At 37.1% G+C, this 18,933-nt stretch overlaps 1 protein-coding gene, 1 long non-coding RNA gene and 1 pseudogene across 2 annotated transcripts in view; 1 reads left to right on the top strand and 2 right to left on the bottom strand.

The window, feature by feature from the left end:
- The window catches only part of LOC129654864 (sperm-associated antigen 17-like), a 257,575-nt gene that overhangs the window by 155,320 nt on the left and 83,322 nt on the right, over window positions 1-18,933 (bottom strand).
- The window catches only part of LOC129654870 (uncharacterized), a 34,251-nt gene that overhangs the window by 1,779 nt on the left and 13,539 nt on the right, over window positions 1-18,933 (top strand). The window contains exon 2 of one of the 2 annotated variants that reach the window (XR_008715630.1): window positions 5,378-5,441. This is a non-coding gene — a long non-coding RNA (uncharacterized LOC129654870). Of the gene's footprint in view, window positions 1-5,377; window positions 5,586-18,933 lie in introns of those variants that run through there. The other variant, XR_008715629.1, reaches the window with a different exon arrangement.
- On the bottom strand, window positions 14,141-14,938 carry LOC129654863 (40S ribosomal protein S6-like; annotated as a pseudogene).

Below are 18,933 nucleotides of genomic sequence, written 5' to 3'. Positions count from 1 at the left end.
ACAATTTTATTTTTAATGGACTTATAGTATTCCAATGTATTTCATAATTTAACTAAGATCCTGATTTTTAACAGAAGAGTTTTCCCCTAATTTTTGATATTATTGGTAGCATCAATGAATACCTCTGTCTATATTTTTGTGAATATGCTTATTTATTCAAATTGTGAAGTCAAAGTGTGTCACATTTTTCAGGGTTTTTATGTCTATAAAGATAGTGTCTTTCAGAAACACTGTATAATTTATATCCCACCAGAGGTCACACCATGACTGTTGATGATGACTTTCTGGCAATATAAACTATCACATGAGAAGTCCCAGGAGATTGAGACTGTATTAGACCCTGTATTAGATCCTCTCTGGGACAGTCTCTTTACCTGCAGGAGACACATCATTCATTATACACAGACTTAAAAGTTAGAATTTGGTTCAAACTCTGCCTCCCACCATCTATTAGTTCAACAATTTTAAGTGAGCTACTTAACCTCCCCTAACTTGATTTATCAACTATAAAAAGGCAGATATCTATCTGGCAGGGTATTTTTCATGAAGGCGATATAGAAAAAGGGCATAACACAGCAGCAGACATATAGTAGTTATTTTCAAATCATTAGTCAATATTTTATTACACTGTGTCTAGTCATTTGCTTCGTGTAACAACCCATTTTCCTTACAGTGAATGGAAGCATGAGGAGGGACTAGAAGGGAGAAAGGGAGATGAAAGACTTAGGCTGTTCCAGAAAGAGTTTTTAGGGTGTGGAAATATGTCTTTATCTTGTTGGGCAGCCTCTGCCCTGTAAGCTCTACCTTTCCCTCTAGAATTCACAGCAGTTGGGGAAAACCCTCCACCTGCCAGTGTCGCTTGGGGTTTCACTGGTTTTGCAAGCTTTCTGCTTGTCGCCTCTCCTAGCTCTGAAGGCAGCTCTGCTGACCTTGAGGGTCCAGGACATGGTGTTGATCCCAGGAAAGACAGTAATAGTTTTGTTGACAGATACTTTTCAACAGCTGTATGGTATCTGGGAGGCTGAGAGAAGAGGTGGGGGGGAGAATGACTCAGGGTTAACCCCTTCTTGGCCCCAACAGTATTCCCTTCATCAGAAACCCTTGCCCTGGTGGAATTTTCTCGGACTCTGAGAACTGGATTTTTAAAAAACAGACCCTCTTAATCATTTTGTTACAAAAGCAATGTTTATGATTCAGAAACATATGACACAAAATGTTAAAGCATCTGAAAGCACTGTACTTGGTAGAATACAGGATAAGCGGCTGTTCTGAGAATGAGACGACTCTGAGATGCCCTGGGATTCTAGCATCTTGCATCTTCAAGGCATATTTGAGCTGCAGAAGATGAGATATGGGTCCTTAATTTGGGAGTGAGAACATAATTTATTCTGTCAAATTTCATTCCAGTGTTCATAGCAGTTAATATTCACACGTGGTTTACATAGTTATTTTCCTATCTTTTAACCATGTGGTATCATAGCAAAGGCCTCTTTTTAAAAAGTATTAGAGTGCTTTAAATGCAAAACATTTTAAGTGCTAATCCACTGGGACCTTTTATAATGTTGAGGGATAAGGCAAACAACCCTTTGCAAGCCGACTCTCATGTCAGACTTTGCCTTCCTGCTTTGTATATTTTAATGGCAAACTTATGTAGAATGTCTGAGTCAGTGTACTAAATTAGATATGTAATAATGCGTTCTATGGAAAATTAGTCTATTTCATAGCAAAAATTCTCAGTAAAACTACAACTATATTCATTTGGTTTTTACATACAGCCACTAAGAATTTAGTGAAAGACACAACTGAAGCATTCTAGGGAATACTAAGCACTAATCACCTGTTAGGATCCCTGCCATTGAAAAATTGCTCCCCAGAGACGGAGCCCAAATCATTTAGAATTAGCTCTAACACAAGGCAGAAAATGATGATTCTCAAATAAATAACAAGCAATGGGAGGTCTCAGGAGATCGAGGTATCAAACAGGAAATACAGTTTAGGTTTTGTGATTAGATTTGGTTTTGGTGCCATGTTCTGTCCCTTGTTAGCTAGGTAACCTATATACTGTATTTAATTTCTCTCAACTTTATTTGCCTTATCTGACAAATGAGCATACCTAACCTAGTATATCGGTGAAGCTTCTAGTAGAGTGCATCAACATCTGGTAGACTGAATATTTCATAAAGGATAGCTAACAGTGGCAGGTGAAATTAAAGGGGTATGGTATACAAGTACTTGATTCTGGAGAGATGTAAGATTTGAGCTGGACTTAGATGTGGGGAGAGGGCATTCCAGGGGGCAGGGATGGTATTATTAACGGTGTGGAATGGGATGACAGCCCACTTAGCATCTTTAGAGACTGAGACTTAGACTGAGGGGCTGGAATACAGGGTGCACGGTTTGGCAAACTTACCCAATAGCACTCCAGCTGATTTCATTACTGGGGATAGAAAGGTGATCTGAAGAGCTGATAAAGGACCGAGATTGTCAGGTTAAGAAGGGTAGGTGTTACTTGGTTGACAATGGGAGCCTGCCTGTGCTTTAGGGGATTACTCTAGTGACCTGGAGGCTGGACTGTAGGTGGTGAGAAGAAACTAAAGGCAGGGAATTCTAATAACTGAGCCAAAAGGTAAGCCAGAGGCTCTTTTTACTAAAGCAAAACAAGAAACATCACCTGTGGCTTGAAAGGGCTGACTTTCAAAGTAAGAGTCAGTAGGCTTTGTGCGATTTGCTCTTTGTTCTGATGGGGTCAATTATTTCCCCACAGTTATGCTGATTTCCTCCTTCTTCACTTTGGGTATCTTCCCATAGACAATCGCTTGTTCATGTTCTTACTTTGAAAAAAAAGAGACACTGTTGTATAGAACAGTCTTTTGGACTCTGTGGGAGAGGGAGAGGGTGGGATGATTTGGGAGAATGGCATTGAAACATGTATAATATCATATATGAAATGAGTCACCAGTCCAGGTTCGATGCTCGATACTGGATGCTTGGGGCTGGTGCACTGGGACGACCCAGAGGGATGGTATGGGGAGGGAGGAGGGAGGAGGGTTCAGGATGGGGAACACATGTATACCTGTGGCAGATTCATTTTGATATATGGCAAAACCAATACAATATTGTAAAGTTAAAAAATAAAATAAAATTAAAACACACACACACACACAAAATAAAATAAATCCTCTTATAAGTGGTCAAATAAATAAATAAATAAATAAACTTTGTCATTTTGAGAACACTGCTGCTAAGTCACTTCAGTCGTGTCCGACTCTGTGTGACCCCATAGACAGCAGCCCACCAGGCTTCCTTGTCCCTCGGATTCTCCAGGCAAGAACACTGGAGTGGGTTGCCATTTCCTTCTCCAATGCATTAAAGTGAAAAGTGAAAGTGAAGTCGCTCAGTCATGTCCGACTCTGTGGGACCCCATGGACTGCCGCCTACCAGGCTCCTCCGTCCATGGGATTTTCCAGGCAAGAGTACGGGAGTGGGGTGCCATTGCCTCCTCTGCTTGAGAACACTACTAAGAAGCAAACTCTAGGCCACTGGAAACTGAGCCTGGCTTATCCCAGGTGGCTTATTGGAAATACAGAAACCTGAAACCTCTGATTTTGTAGGTCTGAGGTGAATCCAGGAAACTTCTTTTTCTGAAGGCTTCCCAGATGACTCTATGGTCAGCCAGGTTCCAGTCCCACTGTGCTAAATTTAAACTTGTTCAGCAAGCCTGTTTCTTAGTCATTTTGGAGTCTATAGGAACCTATCACATTATTGAGCCCCCCAAAGAGGTCCCATGAATATTTAGCACACAGAACTGAAGTGTTATAATGAGGGCAGAGAGAGACACTCAACTTTAGGGAAATAATAGCTGCAAAATGCCTAGCTGGAACCCAGGGCAATCTTTGTAAAGAGCAATTTCAGCTTCTGTTCAGGCAGGGGGCAGGGCTGGAAGCCTAGAGCAGCACTTTCCTTGATTGATTGCCCTGTAACTTGAGGCCTGACTTTGACCTGAGGGTTAGAGCATTGAGTCTACCAACTTGCAAATTATTAAAATATTGTTAAGGGGCAGGCAGGTATTCTTATAGAACTGCATTCTTTTCAGTGAGAGGACTACAATCTGATCTCCAAAGATAGTATATCCTTCATTAGTAATTAAAGAAATCTGAATGAAAATAGAGATACTTTTAAGTTAGTAAAAATATTTTTTTTAATGTTAAGAACCAAGGCTATTAACACTGTGATGAGATCACAATGACCCAAACGTTTTGAAGAGCAGTTTAGAATTTATATCAAGACCCCTAAATAACTCATTTCATTTGACTCAGTAATTTCATGTCCTGTAAATATACCTTAAAAGTTATCCAAAGTTCTAAAAAAAGATAATTGCACAAAGATGCTTATTGCAGAGCAATTTATAAATGTGAAGTAACTAAAAGTCCTACAATAAAGGAATAGTAAAGTAAATAAATTGATGAAATTTTAGGTAGTCATTAAAAAATGATGTGACCTTTGGTATATATCATCATGAGAAAAAGCTTATGATACAATGTAAATGAAATAAGTTAAATGAAAAAAATTTTATACATTAGAATTACAACTACATAAATAAGAAGCATGTTTATAACAGACTGGAGGCATGTACACAGAAATATTACCAGTGTTCAGATGGTGGGATTATGGGTTATTCTTTCTTCTCTTTCCTAAAATGTACAAGTGTTTGTAGTACTTTCATTCTTTAAAATTAAATATAGTTACATATTCACAAACGAAATAGGAGATTGGATCACAGTCCCCCGGTGAGCCGGCAGTAAATTGAGGCAAGTATCTAGATAAGTCAGCAGAGTACAATTTCCCTCCCTCCATCCCTCAGGGACCACCACACTATTTTATGAAGAATGGCATCTGGTTTTGTTACACCCATCTGAGTTTAAAAATCAAAACAAAGCAAAAAACAAATTAGCAGGAAAAAATTCCCCCAAACAACCTTATTTATCCTCCTCACTATTTTCTACAGAGCTTGTATCAGGAGAGGTCATTACATTTAAAAAAAATTTTTTGTTTTCTCTGTTGAACGGTCTTTTCCTTCCTTACTTGAACATGAGACATATGCATTATCTGGATTAATATCTAAATCTGGGTAGGCTTTTCAAAGACATCCAGGAGAAAGAAGCATCTGGGGCAAGTGTGTAACGTTAAATAAGGTCATGCTTGCTGTTGTTGGTGATCTCGCCCACATGACAAGGTCCTATTTTTAACTGAGACAATTGGTGAATGACTCAGGAAGACCTCTGAAGCCAAATGGCAGCTTGGAGGAATAGAACTCGCTATTAAGTGAGGTGAAAATAACTAATGCAATCAGCTGAAACTACCCATTTTCTGCTTTCAGTATACCTGGCAACCAGTGAATACCATAATAAACCCAGTTTAAAAAGGTCTCACTCTAGATACAGGTATGTTGCTAGTTAAGTACTTTTTTCTTTCTTGTTCAGAAAATAATACTGTGGGAAAATAATTTTGGAAAACGCTAAAAAATAAACATCCCTTTGGGATGTTTATAGTATAAATTTGTATAATAAAGATTGTTTTTGAATGGATTTCATTGCAGATTATTCATTTTTGTGGAGGTGGGAATAAGTGGGGAGCAAAACGTATAGAATGCTCCAAGGAACACACTCTGGGAAACACTGATGTAATGTGATCCCCTCATTTCACAGATGAGAGGAATAGAGACCTAGGGTGTTCTAATAACTTGCCCTAGATCACCCAGCTGGTAAATACAAGAACTAGGGCTAGAACTCTATTACATTTACCCATACCACCAGGCTGGGTCTGTCATCTCACACAGACTATGCTGTTACACAGAATCCACAGTAGATGGATCATTAGATCTACGATGGGGGTGTCCACTAATGCTGCCGCTATTATTCTTGGATTTAAATTTCTATTTAAAATCTTTATAGTCTCTGGAGTTCTCAAAAGTCCCATCTGCCACAAACATAATTTGTTACTCTTTGAACAGGAGGTGCTTTCTACAGACAGGTCATTGTATTATTATTATTATTATTATTATTATTAAGGCCCTATGGCGGGTGAAGCACAGAACTGGGACTTGAGACAGAGCTTTTAGTGCCACATTGAGTTTTCTTTCTGAGCTAATTTTAAAAGCAGTGAACCACTTTGTGTTAATTAAGGGAATTTCAGACTAGGGTTGGCCAGGAGTGGAGACCTGTCTTTCTTAAACCTAGGTGAAGTGATCCCATAGAGCGGGAGGGGAAGAGGCCATACCTATTGCTGCATAATGGTAACCAAGGAAATTTAACTCTGAAAAAGCACTCTAACTGTGTTATCTCAAAGACTGCTTTAAATATCCAAAGTCTACGTAGTTTCACTGTAGTGAGACAGATGTGGAATCTTGTGTCTAGAAAACTCTCTCCTTACATCCCCGTTAAGTCCGTACTGTGTCACTTTTTCTTCAAAGTCCTGGTCAGTGGTTTGAGGGGTAGTTGAGACAGCAGTGTTGTCCATCTCCTGTTGTTTTGCTTTGGAAAGAGACAGCTTCAAGGGCAAACTCAACGGCGCAGCGTCTCTGCAAGGGCTTTGGGTTAGGGCTTAGGAAGGTCACATGTCTTACTTTCGGAGAGTGGGGGAAAAAAGCTGGAAATCAGCTCAATAACTCAGCTGTAGGAAGAGTGGCTGCTTCTAGGCAGTAAGTTGTAGGGGCTGGGGTGCTTGGGGGTGGGGAGCACTCTTAATTTAGGTCTAGAGTCATCGTTATGTATTAAGTGCCTGTAGACTTTTGTCTAAATTTTAATAAGCTACCTATATGTTTGGCTGAGTTGATTGAATCCACCTGAATAATTTCCTGCCTATTTCAGCAGCATTAATCATATGTACTGTTTCCTGACACTTTTACTAATGTGGTATAGGACATGGACAAAAGCTGTCGTTTCATTCTTTTTGCTGTGCCTAAAATATCCATATATACTCATACAGATGACTGGCACTTGAAATAGAGAAGAAAGTATATATTTCTATTTTAAATGGCCAAGATGTAGGTGAACTCTACCATGAGGCACTGAGAAAAAGCATTAATTGAATAATCTAATTGCATGAGAGCAATCAAAAGATGTACCTCTTGGTCTTCATAAAAGCCCAATAAGGAAACAGATAAAGCTCAGAGAGACCAAATAACTTTTCTCAAGGTCACATAAATAATAAAGGTGACTTCAGAATTCAAATCCAGTCTGAAATTTTTCCCTGCACCAAGCTCTGTGAAAATTAAATTCTCCTGAGCTCAGCTTTCATCTGTTAGTGAAGATTCTGCAGACACTTCAGAAATGCTCAGGACCTCAGATGATTGCTCCAAATGTTAAGTATTATATTATAGATGTATTCACATATACATCTTTAAGTATAATATGTATTGTATGATATTGTATTTGTAGCATAAAAATGTTTGTTATTTACTTTCATTAACAGAAATTTGTATTATAAAGAATTTTCAGCATGGATAAAATTCTAGATGGTTTATTCGAGGTGAATAAAGGTACAGTACTAACTCAGAACTTGATAGCCTTTAAAAGTCAATGTGAGACCCTTGCCTTCATTTGTAAGGTTAGGATAACAATATTTGACCATATTTGTGACAACATAGTGAGGGATGTTATTAAAGGACTTCGGGCTCACATGAAAACAAACAAATTTGTGATGATAAAAGCATCCCATGAGTTTGTCAAGGGATCAGTTTTTGCAAATTTCCCAACCTGGTTAACTTCTTAGGAGTCATGAAAAATGCATATAAAAATGGGGATTAACATTTTGAATGTGCCTGTAGAAATACTTCATATGGGAAAACGTCTTAGTGGTTTTATTATGTTGAATAAGGCCAAAGAAGGATTATTTTTACATAAAGCCTCTCACCTAACTAGGACCACCTGGTGTACAATTGTGTCCCATAAACCAGTGATGTCCCAAATCCCCTTCCAAAACAAAAGTCACATTGCTGAGATTAATTCTGTTCTAATTGGAAGGCACAGTCAGTTCTCCTTTCATACTCTGGGGGGCTGCATGCTGCAATCTTTAAAATGTACAAGCCCAGCCACTGTTTGGCCACTTAACTTTTCACTGTCTTTCTTTCCTTTTTCTAGCTCGTAAAGTGATTAGGTATCTTACCAATGGGTTGAGCTTCTCAAAGAGGAGTCTCTATGCATCCTGACAGCTAGTATGTGTAGCTGGTGAAGAGACTTCAATTTTACTGATGGGTTTCTTGTAAATAGCTACTAGCTACTGTGTATTTCTTGGCATAAAGTGCCACAGGCATTATTAGAAATTACAAATTAGAGGTTTATCTGAGGTTTCTCTTCATGAACAAAATATTCAATTAGATGATTCTTTAAGCAGTTAAAAATCTCTTATAGTTTCCTTTGTACATGTGATCAAAATTATGTGTACTCTATTGAAAAACGCAGGTACACACATTTTCAGGTGATCCTTATTCTTCTGAGAGCCCATCACTCCATTAACTATTGAGAATTCCTGCTTTACAATGCTTACGCATACACACAGCAATACTATTATCAATAACTAACATTTACACATATTAAACTTGGCATAATTGGTAAAACAGTCAACATCAAAGATCTAAATGTTTACATATGTATACCTATGGCTGCTTCATGTTGCTGTTTGGCAGAAACCAACACAATACTGCAAAGCAATTATCCTTTCAATTAAAATAAATTTAAAAAAAGCAAACAAGAGTAAACAAATGGGAACTAACCAAACTTAAATGTTTTTGCATAGCAAAGGAAACCATAAACAAAATGTAAAGATAACCAATGGATTGGAAGGAAATATTTACAAATGACGCAACTGACAAGGGGTTAATTTCCAAAATATATAAACAGCTCATACAACTCAATTAAAAAAAAGCACACACAATCAAAAAGTGGGCAGAAGACTAAACAGACATTTCTCCAAAGAAGATATATAGATGGTTAATAGACATATGAAAAAAAGATGTTCAACATTGCTATTTATTAGAGAAATGCCAGTCAAAACCACAATAAGGTATCATCTCACATTGGTTAAAATGGCCATCATCAAAAAGTCTACAAACAATAAATTTTCAGGAGGGTATGGAGAAAAGGGAACTCTCCTACACTGTTGGTGAGAATGGAAATTGGTACAGCCACTATGGATAACGGTATGGAGGTTCCTTAAAAACTAAAATAAAAGTCATCATATGATTTAGCAATCCCATTCCTGTGCATATATCTGGAAAATATGAAAGGTCTAATTTGAAAAGACACATGCACCCAAATTTTCATAGCTGTACTATTTACAATAACTAAGACATGGAAACAATCTTAGTGTCTATCAACAGATGAATGAATAAAGCAGATATCATATACACAAACACACACAATGGAATATTACTCAGCCATAAAAAGAATGCAATAATGTAATTTGCAGCAACATAGAAGAACCTAGAGAATATCATACTAAGGAAGTAGGTCAGATGGAAAAAAGACAAATATTATATGATAGTGCTTATATGTGGACTCTAAAAATTAATACAAATGAATTTATTTATAAAAGAGACTTATAGACATAAATAGAAAACAAACTTATGGTTAGGAGTATGCAACTCACGTCTACTGCATATCCTACATTGGCAGGCAGATTCTTTACTGACTGAGTCACCAGGAAAGGCCAGGATTTACTGCATAGCACAAGGAACTATATTTGATGTCTTATAATAATGGAGAAGGATCTGAAAAACTATGTATATATAATTGAATTACTGTGTTGTCTACCTGAAACTAACACAATATTATAAATCAACAATACTTCATTTTTTTTAGAAGGAGGACTTTTTAAAAAAGGATTTCTGGATTGAGATGGACAAATTTGCAAAGAGTCTCCTACATATTTCCTCTGTGTGTGGGTATCTGGGTGTGTATGAGTGTGTGCAGGTGAGTGTGAATATGTATAATTGTGTATGTGGGTGTTTGTGTGTGTGGGTAGGTGTATACAGATTTATCAAGTATAACATTTTGCATATTTACTCTCTCTTCATATATACACAAATGTGTGTATACACATATGAATATGAACCCTTCTATATAACCATGACATCACTCCCACACTCAAGAAATGCAACATTCTGAAATTTCTGCAACTGTCTCAGAATGTCCCTATATTTTTCTCAATTCCAGAATTCAATCGACTGTAACAGTCTGCATTTAGCTGTAATGTCTCTTTAATTTCCTTACATCTAGAAGAAGAGTTTCCTGAAAGCTTTGATTTTCTTTCATAGCATTAACATATTTGAAGAGTCCAGAGAAGTTGTCTTGTAGAATGCTCTGCAATGTCCTTATGCTTAGATTCAGGTTAAATCTTTTTGGTAAGAGGGCTCCACAAGTGATGTGGGAACTGACTCTTCGACACAGCTCTTGCTGTTTTTGGATCACTCACAATGAACATAGTATCAAGTTCCTCACCCTTTAGGTACTGTTAAGACAACATTAATTGCACATAAGATATCACACACACACACAAAGTATACACTCAAAAAGATCAGATTTTTTTAATGTATCTATTTCTAAGGTTTGCCACAGATCCCATGGGGATATTTCGGAAGGCAGTTTGAATCCATTATTTCACTGGCCCCAGCCTTGGAAGGTTTTCATTAAAAGGGAGGGGTTTACCAAGAGGATTAAGGTGTCTAGAGGCCTATGGACTTCGATGATAGAAAACCTGAAATCTGTGGAGGGTCAATGAGAACAAAGAAGAACCTGATCAAAGGAAAGAAAAAGTTAAGGAAACCAGGGAATAGGTGAGAGAGGTGACGTGAACCAGGGTAGACTGACAGGGGACTTGGAAACTCAAAGAATTCTAGTTGCAATGTTTAGTAAATCTTTTGGTAGTTTACTAGGATTTGCCCTTGGAAAACTGTATCTTTTTGTTTCTAAGAAATTAAAAAAAAAAAAAAAGGAGGAGAGGGCTTAAAAAGCCTCTTGGACAGAAAATAGCAGTGAGAGAAACAATATTTTGATGAGTTAGTGCTAAATGAATTAGAAACATGTGGACTGAATTTCCCTTGAAATACAAATGGATTGAATAATTAATGGAAAAAGCACTTGGCAAAATGTACTTGAGGTTTTTATTGAACCCAAACCAAAACATTTGAAAATATTTTGAAATATGTGAAAAGTACAATATACATCTGGATTTGCCCAACCCTAGTAAGGATACAGGAAATATTATTTTTATTTAACATTTATATGATAGCTGCAGTGTGCCTCAATCCTTAAGGTATTTCATACAACAGCCCTGTGGTCTGGGTCATAATTATTATTTTCATTTGGGGCAAGAAATTTACCAGTACTTGCACAGAGAGCTTCAAGTACCACCTTCTATTGGTCTGTGTTCTTCAGAAATTTTTGTTAGTAGGAATACCGAACTAGAAGACACAGAACTTGAGTCCAAGTCCTGGATTTAATTCTTATTGGACCAATCACATTGTTAATCTTTTTGGTAGATTTTATCATTATGTAGCTTCTCCCTTTTCCCTAATAACATGTTTTGATTTATAAACTATTGTGCCATGTATTAATAACTATCACTGTACTTGTTTTTTGTTTTTTTTTTGTGACTATCTGCCAAATATATCTGTAGTAGGAAGAACAATGATCTCCCAAAGATGCCCCTGTCCTAAACCCTGGAGCCTGTGAATATGTTATATTACAAGTCAAAGAGGAATTAAGGGAGCAGATGGATTCAAGATTGCTAATTAGATGACCCTAAAATAGTGAGATTCTTCTGGGTAATGTAATCACTTCTGCTGCTGCTGCTAAGTCACTTCAGTCGTGTCCGACTCTGTGCGACCCCATAGACGGCAGCCCACCAAGCTCCCCCGTCCCTGGGATTCTCCAGGCAAGAACACTGGAGTGGGTTGCCATTTCCTTCTCCAATACATGAAAGTGAAAAGTGAAAGTGAAGTCGTTCAGTCATAATCACAGTGGTCCTTAAAAGTAGAAGTGGGAGGAAAAGGAAGAGAGAGAAAGAGATGTAATGGCAGGAGTCTGAATGATGGGATAAAAGAAGGACTCAACCAGTGTTGCTGTCTTTGAGGATGGAGAGGGAGGGTCATGACCCAAGGAAGATAGCCTCTAGAAGCTGGAAAACACAAGGAGCCTCCAGAAAAGAATGGTGCCCTGCCTACACCTCGATTTTAGCGAGGTCCCACGTTGAACTTTGAATCTACAGAACTTTTAGATAGTAAATTAGTTTTCCTCTAAGTCACTAAATTTGTGGTAATTTGTCACAGCGGCTATAGAAAACAAACATATATGAATAACTTTCATTTTGAACCATTCCGTGTATAAACAATATTGACAATAGCTAGTTTCTTAAAATCAATTTCATAATTGTTGTCTTTTAGTACCTATGTAATTCCATTCACATTTCTTATGATTCTTGATATATTTGAACTATTTCTGGCATAGTATTTTGTCTTTTCTATCCTATTTTTATTTCTTTTCTGCTTTTGGTTCTTTTGACATATTTTAAATTATTTTTCTTCCTTTACTGGGTTGAAAAATTACATAATTTATTTATATTATTTTGGTGGTAAACTTACAATAAAAAAATAAACTACTTTTTACTGAACTATAATACACATACAGAAAAACCCAGGTCATAATTGTACAATGAAATGAAGTATAAAATGAACACAGTCATGTCATATCAAGTAACTATCATCAAGAAATAGAATATTCCTCATATCTTAGAAGTCCCCTTGATGCCCCTCCAAAGCACAACTCCTCTTTCTTCCTCCTCAAAGGTCAACACTCGTAACTTCAAAAAAACCCAATAAATTAGTTCTTCCAGTTTTAGCAGGTTTTTTTTTAGTGAGATGACAGGGTATATATTGTTTCTTGTGAGATTAATTGATGTTGTTGTGAAATGTTGTATTTTATTCATTTCCACTGCCATATATTGTCCTATGTGCACACAAAGGATACGAATGTTCAAAGCAATATTATTCATAACAGCCCCAAACTGGAAACAATCGAATGTCTAGCAACAATAAAGTGGATACATACATCTTGGCACATTCATATCTTTACATTTTTAACATGGACAATTAAAGTTCACCAAATTCCCTGGTGGCTCAGACGGTAAAGCGTCTGCCTGCAATGTGGGAGACCCAGGTTTGAACCCTGGGTTGGGAAGATGCTCTGGAGAAGGAAATGGCAACCCACTCCAGTACTCTTGCCTAGAAAATTTCATGGATGGAGGAATCTGGTGGGCTACAGTCCATGGGGTCACAAAGAGTCGGACACGACTGAGTGACTTCATGACAATATCTTTATGTGTGTTTTTAAACAATAGAACTTTAGGACAGTTTAACTCTTTCATATTTTACTGTCTAGAATTTTAGTTCCAAATCGATTTAAACTTAATCCCCATTGGTCATTATAATTTTTAAAACAGGTACCTAAATATTTAGCATGTGTAGCGATTTCTTTGCTTACTTGTACATCTTGTTTTTTCTATTCTTTTCTTCCAGACTACATTTCATCTTGTTAAAGTTTTATCCTTTTGTAATTCTCTTAGCACAGATATGGAAATAGTAACTGCAGTCTTTTTATGTCTGAAAATGTAATTTCTGTGCTCACTCTTTAAGGATGTTTTAGCTGCTTATAGAATTCAGCCCTTTTGAGATGTTTATTCCACTTTAAACTGGCATCTGTTGATGAGAATTCTACCTTCCTACTGCCGTTCCTTTGTAAGTAACCTGTTGTTTAGTAGGTTTTTGAGGGTTTTAATGCTCTACACCTAGCTAGGTGTGGATTTATTGCTATTTATCCTGTTCAAAATTCTGCGATTCTTCAGTCTGTGGAATCATATCTTTCTTTAGTTCTGGGAAATTATATCCATTGTCTTTTCCAAAGTGTTCTCTTTACTCTTTCTGTTGTTTCCTTCTGAAATTTGAAAAAAACAAAACAAAATTTCAATTCTTCTTTCTTCATTATCTCTTAATTTCTTCTATCCCATTATCCTTTCCCTGCTGATTTTCTGTGTGATGCCCTTAGATTTGCTTTCTAAAGCACTGGTTTTTATCTTTATCTGTATAGAGTTTTTTTTTTTTTTTTTTAATGCCTGATCTTATCTATTAGTTACTCTTAGAACATCTCATTTTTGACTGGACTCAGACTTAGAAGTAGAAGCTGTCAGAGAGGACAGCCTCCGTCTCTTAGCAATCTGTTCCTGCTTTTTCTTTGGCTTCCTTCTTTCTCTTGGCCAAAAGTTTAGTATATTCTGCAGCCTCTTCTTCATTTTTCTTAGTACGCTGTTTCTTAAGAGCAATTTCTCCCGCGTTTGTGTTGCAGAAATCTTGGAGTCATGAGACACTGAATCTTGGGTGCTTTAGTCCTAGGTTTCTTACCTTCTTTTTTTAGGGGCTTTCGCACAACATACTGGCAGACATCATCTTTAGAGATTGAAAAGCTTGCAGATTCTGCTAGCTCTTTTGGGATCAAGGCAATGAGGCACTGTAGTATCAGTGAGTCCTGGAATATTCTTCTCCCCTTTTTTCATGATACCAAATAGAGAACACTCAGATTGGCATCCACAATGCAACCCTGTACAGATTTGCACTTTCTCTCTCTGGTCCTCCTTGGTCTGTAACAGGAATGCCCCTTACTCAGCAGCAGGCAACTCTGCCATGGGTCAAGACACCCTGCTTCATGGGGAAACCCTGCTTATCATTCCTATCACTGATCTGGACCACATAACCCTTCCATTCTTCAGCCAGTACATCAGCAGCAACTTCTGTGTCCATATTCTTCTTGTAGAAAGGACGAAGTTTTCATTCATCATCCACTTCAATGAGCTTCTGGCAGCCAGTGGCCAGCAAAGAGACCTTCAGCTTCATTCTGAAGTGGCTGATAGCCTCCAAGGCACCATGATAAAGAGTAGAGTTGTTATTTAAGCCATATATTCAGCTTCTCATATCAATGACTATATTTCCCATTTATAGAAAATGATTTATTTCTCATATTAATTTTTTCTTTCTTTTAAAAATATTCTGTGCTCAGTACCTCTAAAAAAAAAAATTCTGTTTCTACTTTATGTTGCATCAATTCCTTGATATCTGTGACCATTTCAGATGTATTTATAGTTCCCTTTAGATTGTTATATTATCTCATTTTTGGTGTGCAGATTTCTTTTCTTGTAGGGCCTACTGTCTCTCCTGAATGCTAGTTTATTTAGCCACGAGATTTACAATTATACTTTAACATCATTTTCAGGCACAAAATACTTTCTACTGGAGTTCAGTATGTTTGGGGATGTGGAAATGCTTCTCTAAACTATTCTGCAGGAACCCTATGATTTCCCTGGACTCATTCCAGTTTTCAAGTTAATTTCTCATTTTGAGTAACTTTAACCATATGGTTCCATGAACTTCATACCCACCTACTATATGAGCCTGGGTTTCCAGTTCTCATATATTTTCTACTTATGGTTCTAAGTGGATTCTAAACTTCCCTGTTGTTCTTTCCCTCCCTGGGCCAGACTCTTAAACTCTCCTCTTCCATTCCCTTCTTTGTGAATTTCCTGTGAGCCCCACAGCATTTGTGCCTTTTCTTTAAGAAATGTTCTCATACCTTCTGAAAACTGGGGATTTTCATTTCTTGACTATATTTAATCACCCTTGCTGTATTTGAAGAGTGGAGAATTTGATGAGTTTGATGTGGGAGAGATTTTTCATCCCAGTCTGCCTGACTGATGAAAAGTTTGGACAAATTACTTAATTTCTCTGGACATCACATTCTTCAAATGTAAAACAGAGTGGACTATACCTATTTTATAGAATCCATGTGTTATCAAAACAGAGTTTTAAATTCAGAAATTCTTTTTTATTTTTAATATGAAAATAATTTAGTATGCCAGCAAATTTAGACTCTTTGGATAATAGTGTTCAATAACATAGTCACAAAAGTATATAATTATTTGTCCTGAACTTAGTGGTTTAGCATTCAAAGGAGTTTATCAGTGTTGGGGAAAGAAAAGAATGGCATGGTGAAGATGAGCTTGAGAATGAGAGACTTGGAGAGGATCCTTTCACAAAATGTTGATATAATTAAGATTATAAATGGCATCCAAAACACAAAGACAGTGTCTATTAATCTTATTTGAGAAAAACTTCAATAATTCTGTTACTGTAATTATCATCACATATTTGCATAAAACATTTACTGATCAAGCAAATGTCAATGTGCTGGACACTTTATAAATTACTTCTAATCTCATTTACAGATGAGAGCTAAAGCTTTAAACTATTTCTGATAGAAAAAAAAAAAGTAAATACCATTGTCCTCAGACTACATACCTGTGAAAACAAAGGTCCAGACAGTTCAGGTGACTGTATAAGGGCAGAACTACAAAGTACTCTGTGCGTCTTTTATCACCCAGCTCCCTTCCCAAAGTAAATTTTTTTTTAATCACTTTGCCCCTATTTTCTGTGCTGTTTTTTATACACACCAAGTCTGAGATTTAAAACTCAGTTTCCAGAAAATAATTACAGTAAATAATTACAGTCTATACTTCTATTCTGACCCTGTTAGAACCATTCTGTTTTGTTTTTCTATTTTTTAAAATCATCTTTTGTATCATTACATTTAGTCTCTCTTTTTCAATACACAATTTTGAACTGGAAGTGCCCATTTTACTTACCTACTCTTTTGGTTAAGAGTCAATACACACACACACACACAGAAGTCACTCAGTTGTGTCCAACTCTTTGTGACCCCATGGATTGTAGCCCACCATGCTCCTCAGTCCATGGGATTTTCCAGGCATGAATACTGGAGTGGGTTGCCGTTTCCTTCTCCAATGCATACACTCAATCAGCTAATGTTTGCTGTTTACTCCCCTGCAAAGATCCTAAAAGATTTTCTCACACTATATACAAAAATAAACTTAAAATATATTAAAAACCTAAATGTAAGAGCAGAAACCATAAAAATTCTAAAAGAAAAACATAGGCAGAATACTCTCTGACATAAATCATAGCAATATTTTTTTTGTATCTGTCTCATAAGGCAAAGGAAACAAAAGCAAAAATAAATAAATGGGACACAGTTAGACTTAAAAGCTTTTGCACAGCAAAGGAAACCACAGACAAAATGAAAAGACAGTCTACTGAATGGGAGAAAATATTTCTTTTTTTTAATTTTAATTTATTTTTAAATTTTACATAATTGTATTAGTTTTGCCAAATATCAAAATGAAACCGCCACAGGTATACCTGTGTTCTCCATCCTGAACCCTCCTCCCTCCTCCCTCCCCATACCATCCCTCTGGGTCGTCCCAGTGCACCAGCCCCAAGCATCCAGTATCGTGCATCGAACCTGGACTGGCAACTCATTTCATACATGATATTTTACATGTTTCAATGCCATTCTCCCAAATCTTCCCACCCTCTCCCTCTCCCACAGAGTCCATAAGACTGTTCTATACATCAGTGTCTCTTTTGCTGTCTGGTACACAGGGTTATTGTTACCATCTTTCTAAATTCCATATATATGCGTTAGTATACTGTATTGGTGTTTTTCTTTCTGGCTTACTTCACTCTGTATAATAGGCTCCAGTTTCATCCACCTCATTAGAACTGATTCAAATGTATTCTTTTAAATGGCTGAGTAATACTCCATTGTGTATATGTACCACCGCTTTCTTATCCATTCATCTGCTGATGGACATCTAGGTTGCTTCCATATCCTGGCTATTATAAACAGTGCTGCGATGAACATTGGGGTACACGTGTCTCTTTCCCTTCTGGTTTCCTCAGTGTGTATGCCCAGCAGTGGGATTGCTGGATCATAAGGCAGTTCTATTTTCAGTTTTTTAAGGAATCTCCACACTGTTCTCCATAGTGGCTGTACTAGTTTGCATTCCCACCAACAGTGTATGAGGGTTCCCTTTTCTCCACACCCTCTCCAGCATTTATTACTTGTAGACTTTTGGATTGCAGCCATTCTGACTGGTGTGAAGTGGTACCTCATAGTGGTTTTGATTTGCATTTCTCTGATAATGAGTGATGTTGAGCATCTTTTCATGTGTTTGTTAGCCATCTGTATGTCTTCTTTGGAGAAATGTCTATTTAGTTCTTTGGCCCATTTTTTGATTGGGTCATTTATTTTTCTGGAGTTGAGCTGTAGGAGTTGCTTGTATATTCTCGAGATTAGTTGTTTGTCAGTTGCTTCATTTGCTATTATCTTCTCCCATTCTGAAGGCTGTCTTTTCACCTTGCTAATAGTTTCCTTTGATGTGCAGAAGCTTTTAAGGTTAATTAGGTCCCATTTGTTTATTTTTGTTTTTATTTCCAACATTCTGGGAGGTGGGTCATAGAGGATCCTGCTGGGATGTATGTCAGAGAGTGTTTTGCCTATGTTCTCCTCTAGGAGTTTTCTAGTTTCTGGTCTTATGTTGAGATCTTTAATCCATTTTGAGTTTATTTTTGTGTATGGTGTTAGAAAGTGTTCTAGTTTCATTCTTTTATAAGTGGTTGGCCAGATTTCCCAGCACCACTTGTTAAAGAGATTGTCTTTAATCCATTGTATATTCTTGCCTCCTTTGTCAAAGATAAGGTGTCCATATGTGCGTGGATTTATCTCTGGGCTTTCTATTTTGTTCCATTGATCTATATTTCTGACTTTCTGCCAGTACCATACTGTCTTGATAACTGTGGCTTTGTAGTAGAGCCTGAAGTCAGGTAGGTTGATTCCTCCAGTTCCATTCTTCTTTCTCAAGATCGCTTTGGCTATTCGAGGTTTTTTGTATTTCCATACAAATTGTGAAATTATTTGTTCTAGCTCTGTGAAGAATACTGTTGGTAGCTTGATAGGGATTGCATTGAATCTATAA

The sequence above is a fragment of the Bubalus kerabau genome, chromosome 6 (genome assembly GCF_029407905.1).
Source record: "Bubalus kerabau isolate K-KA32 ecotype Philippines breed swamp buffalo chromosome 6, PCC_UOA_SB_1v2, whole genome shotgun sequence".
In the NCBI taxonomy this organism is placed as follows: Eukaryota; Metazoa; Chordata; class Mammalia; order Artiodactyla; family Bovidae; genus Bubalus; species Bubalus kerabau.
Note: the sequence above shows the minus strand (reverse complement) of the source record. Positions and strands in the feature narration are given on the sequence as shown.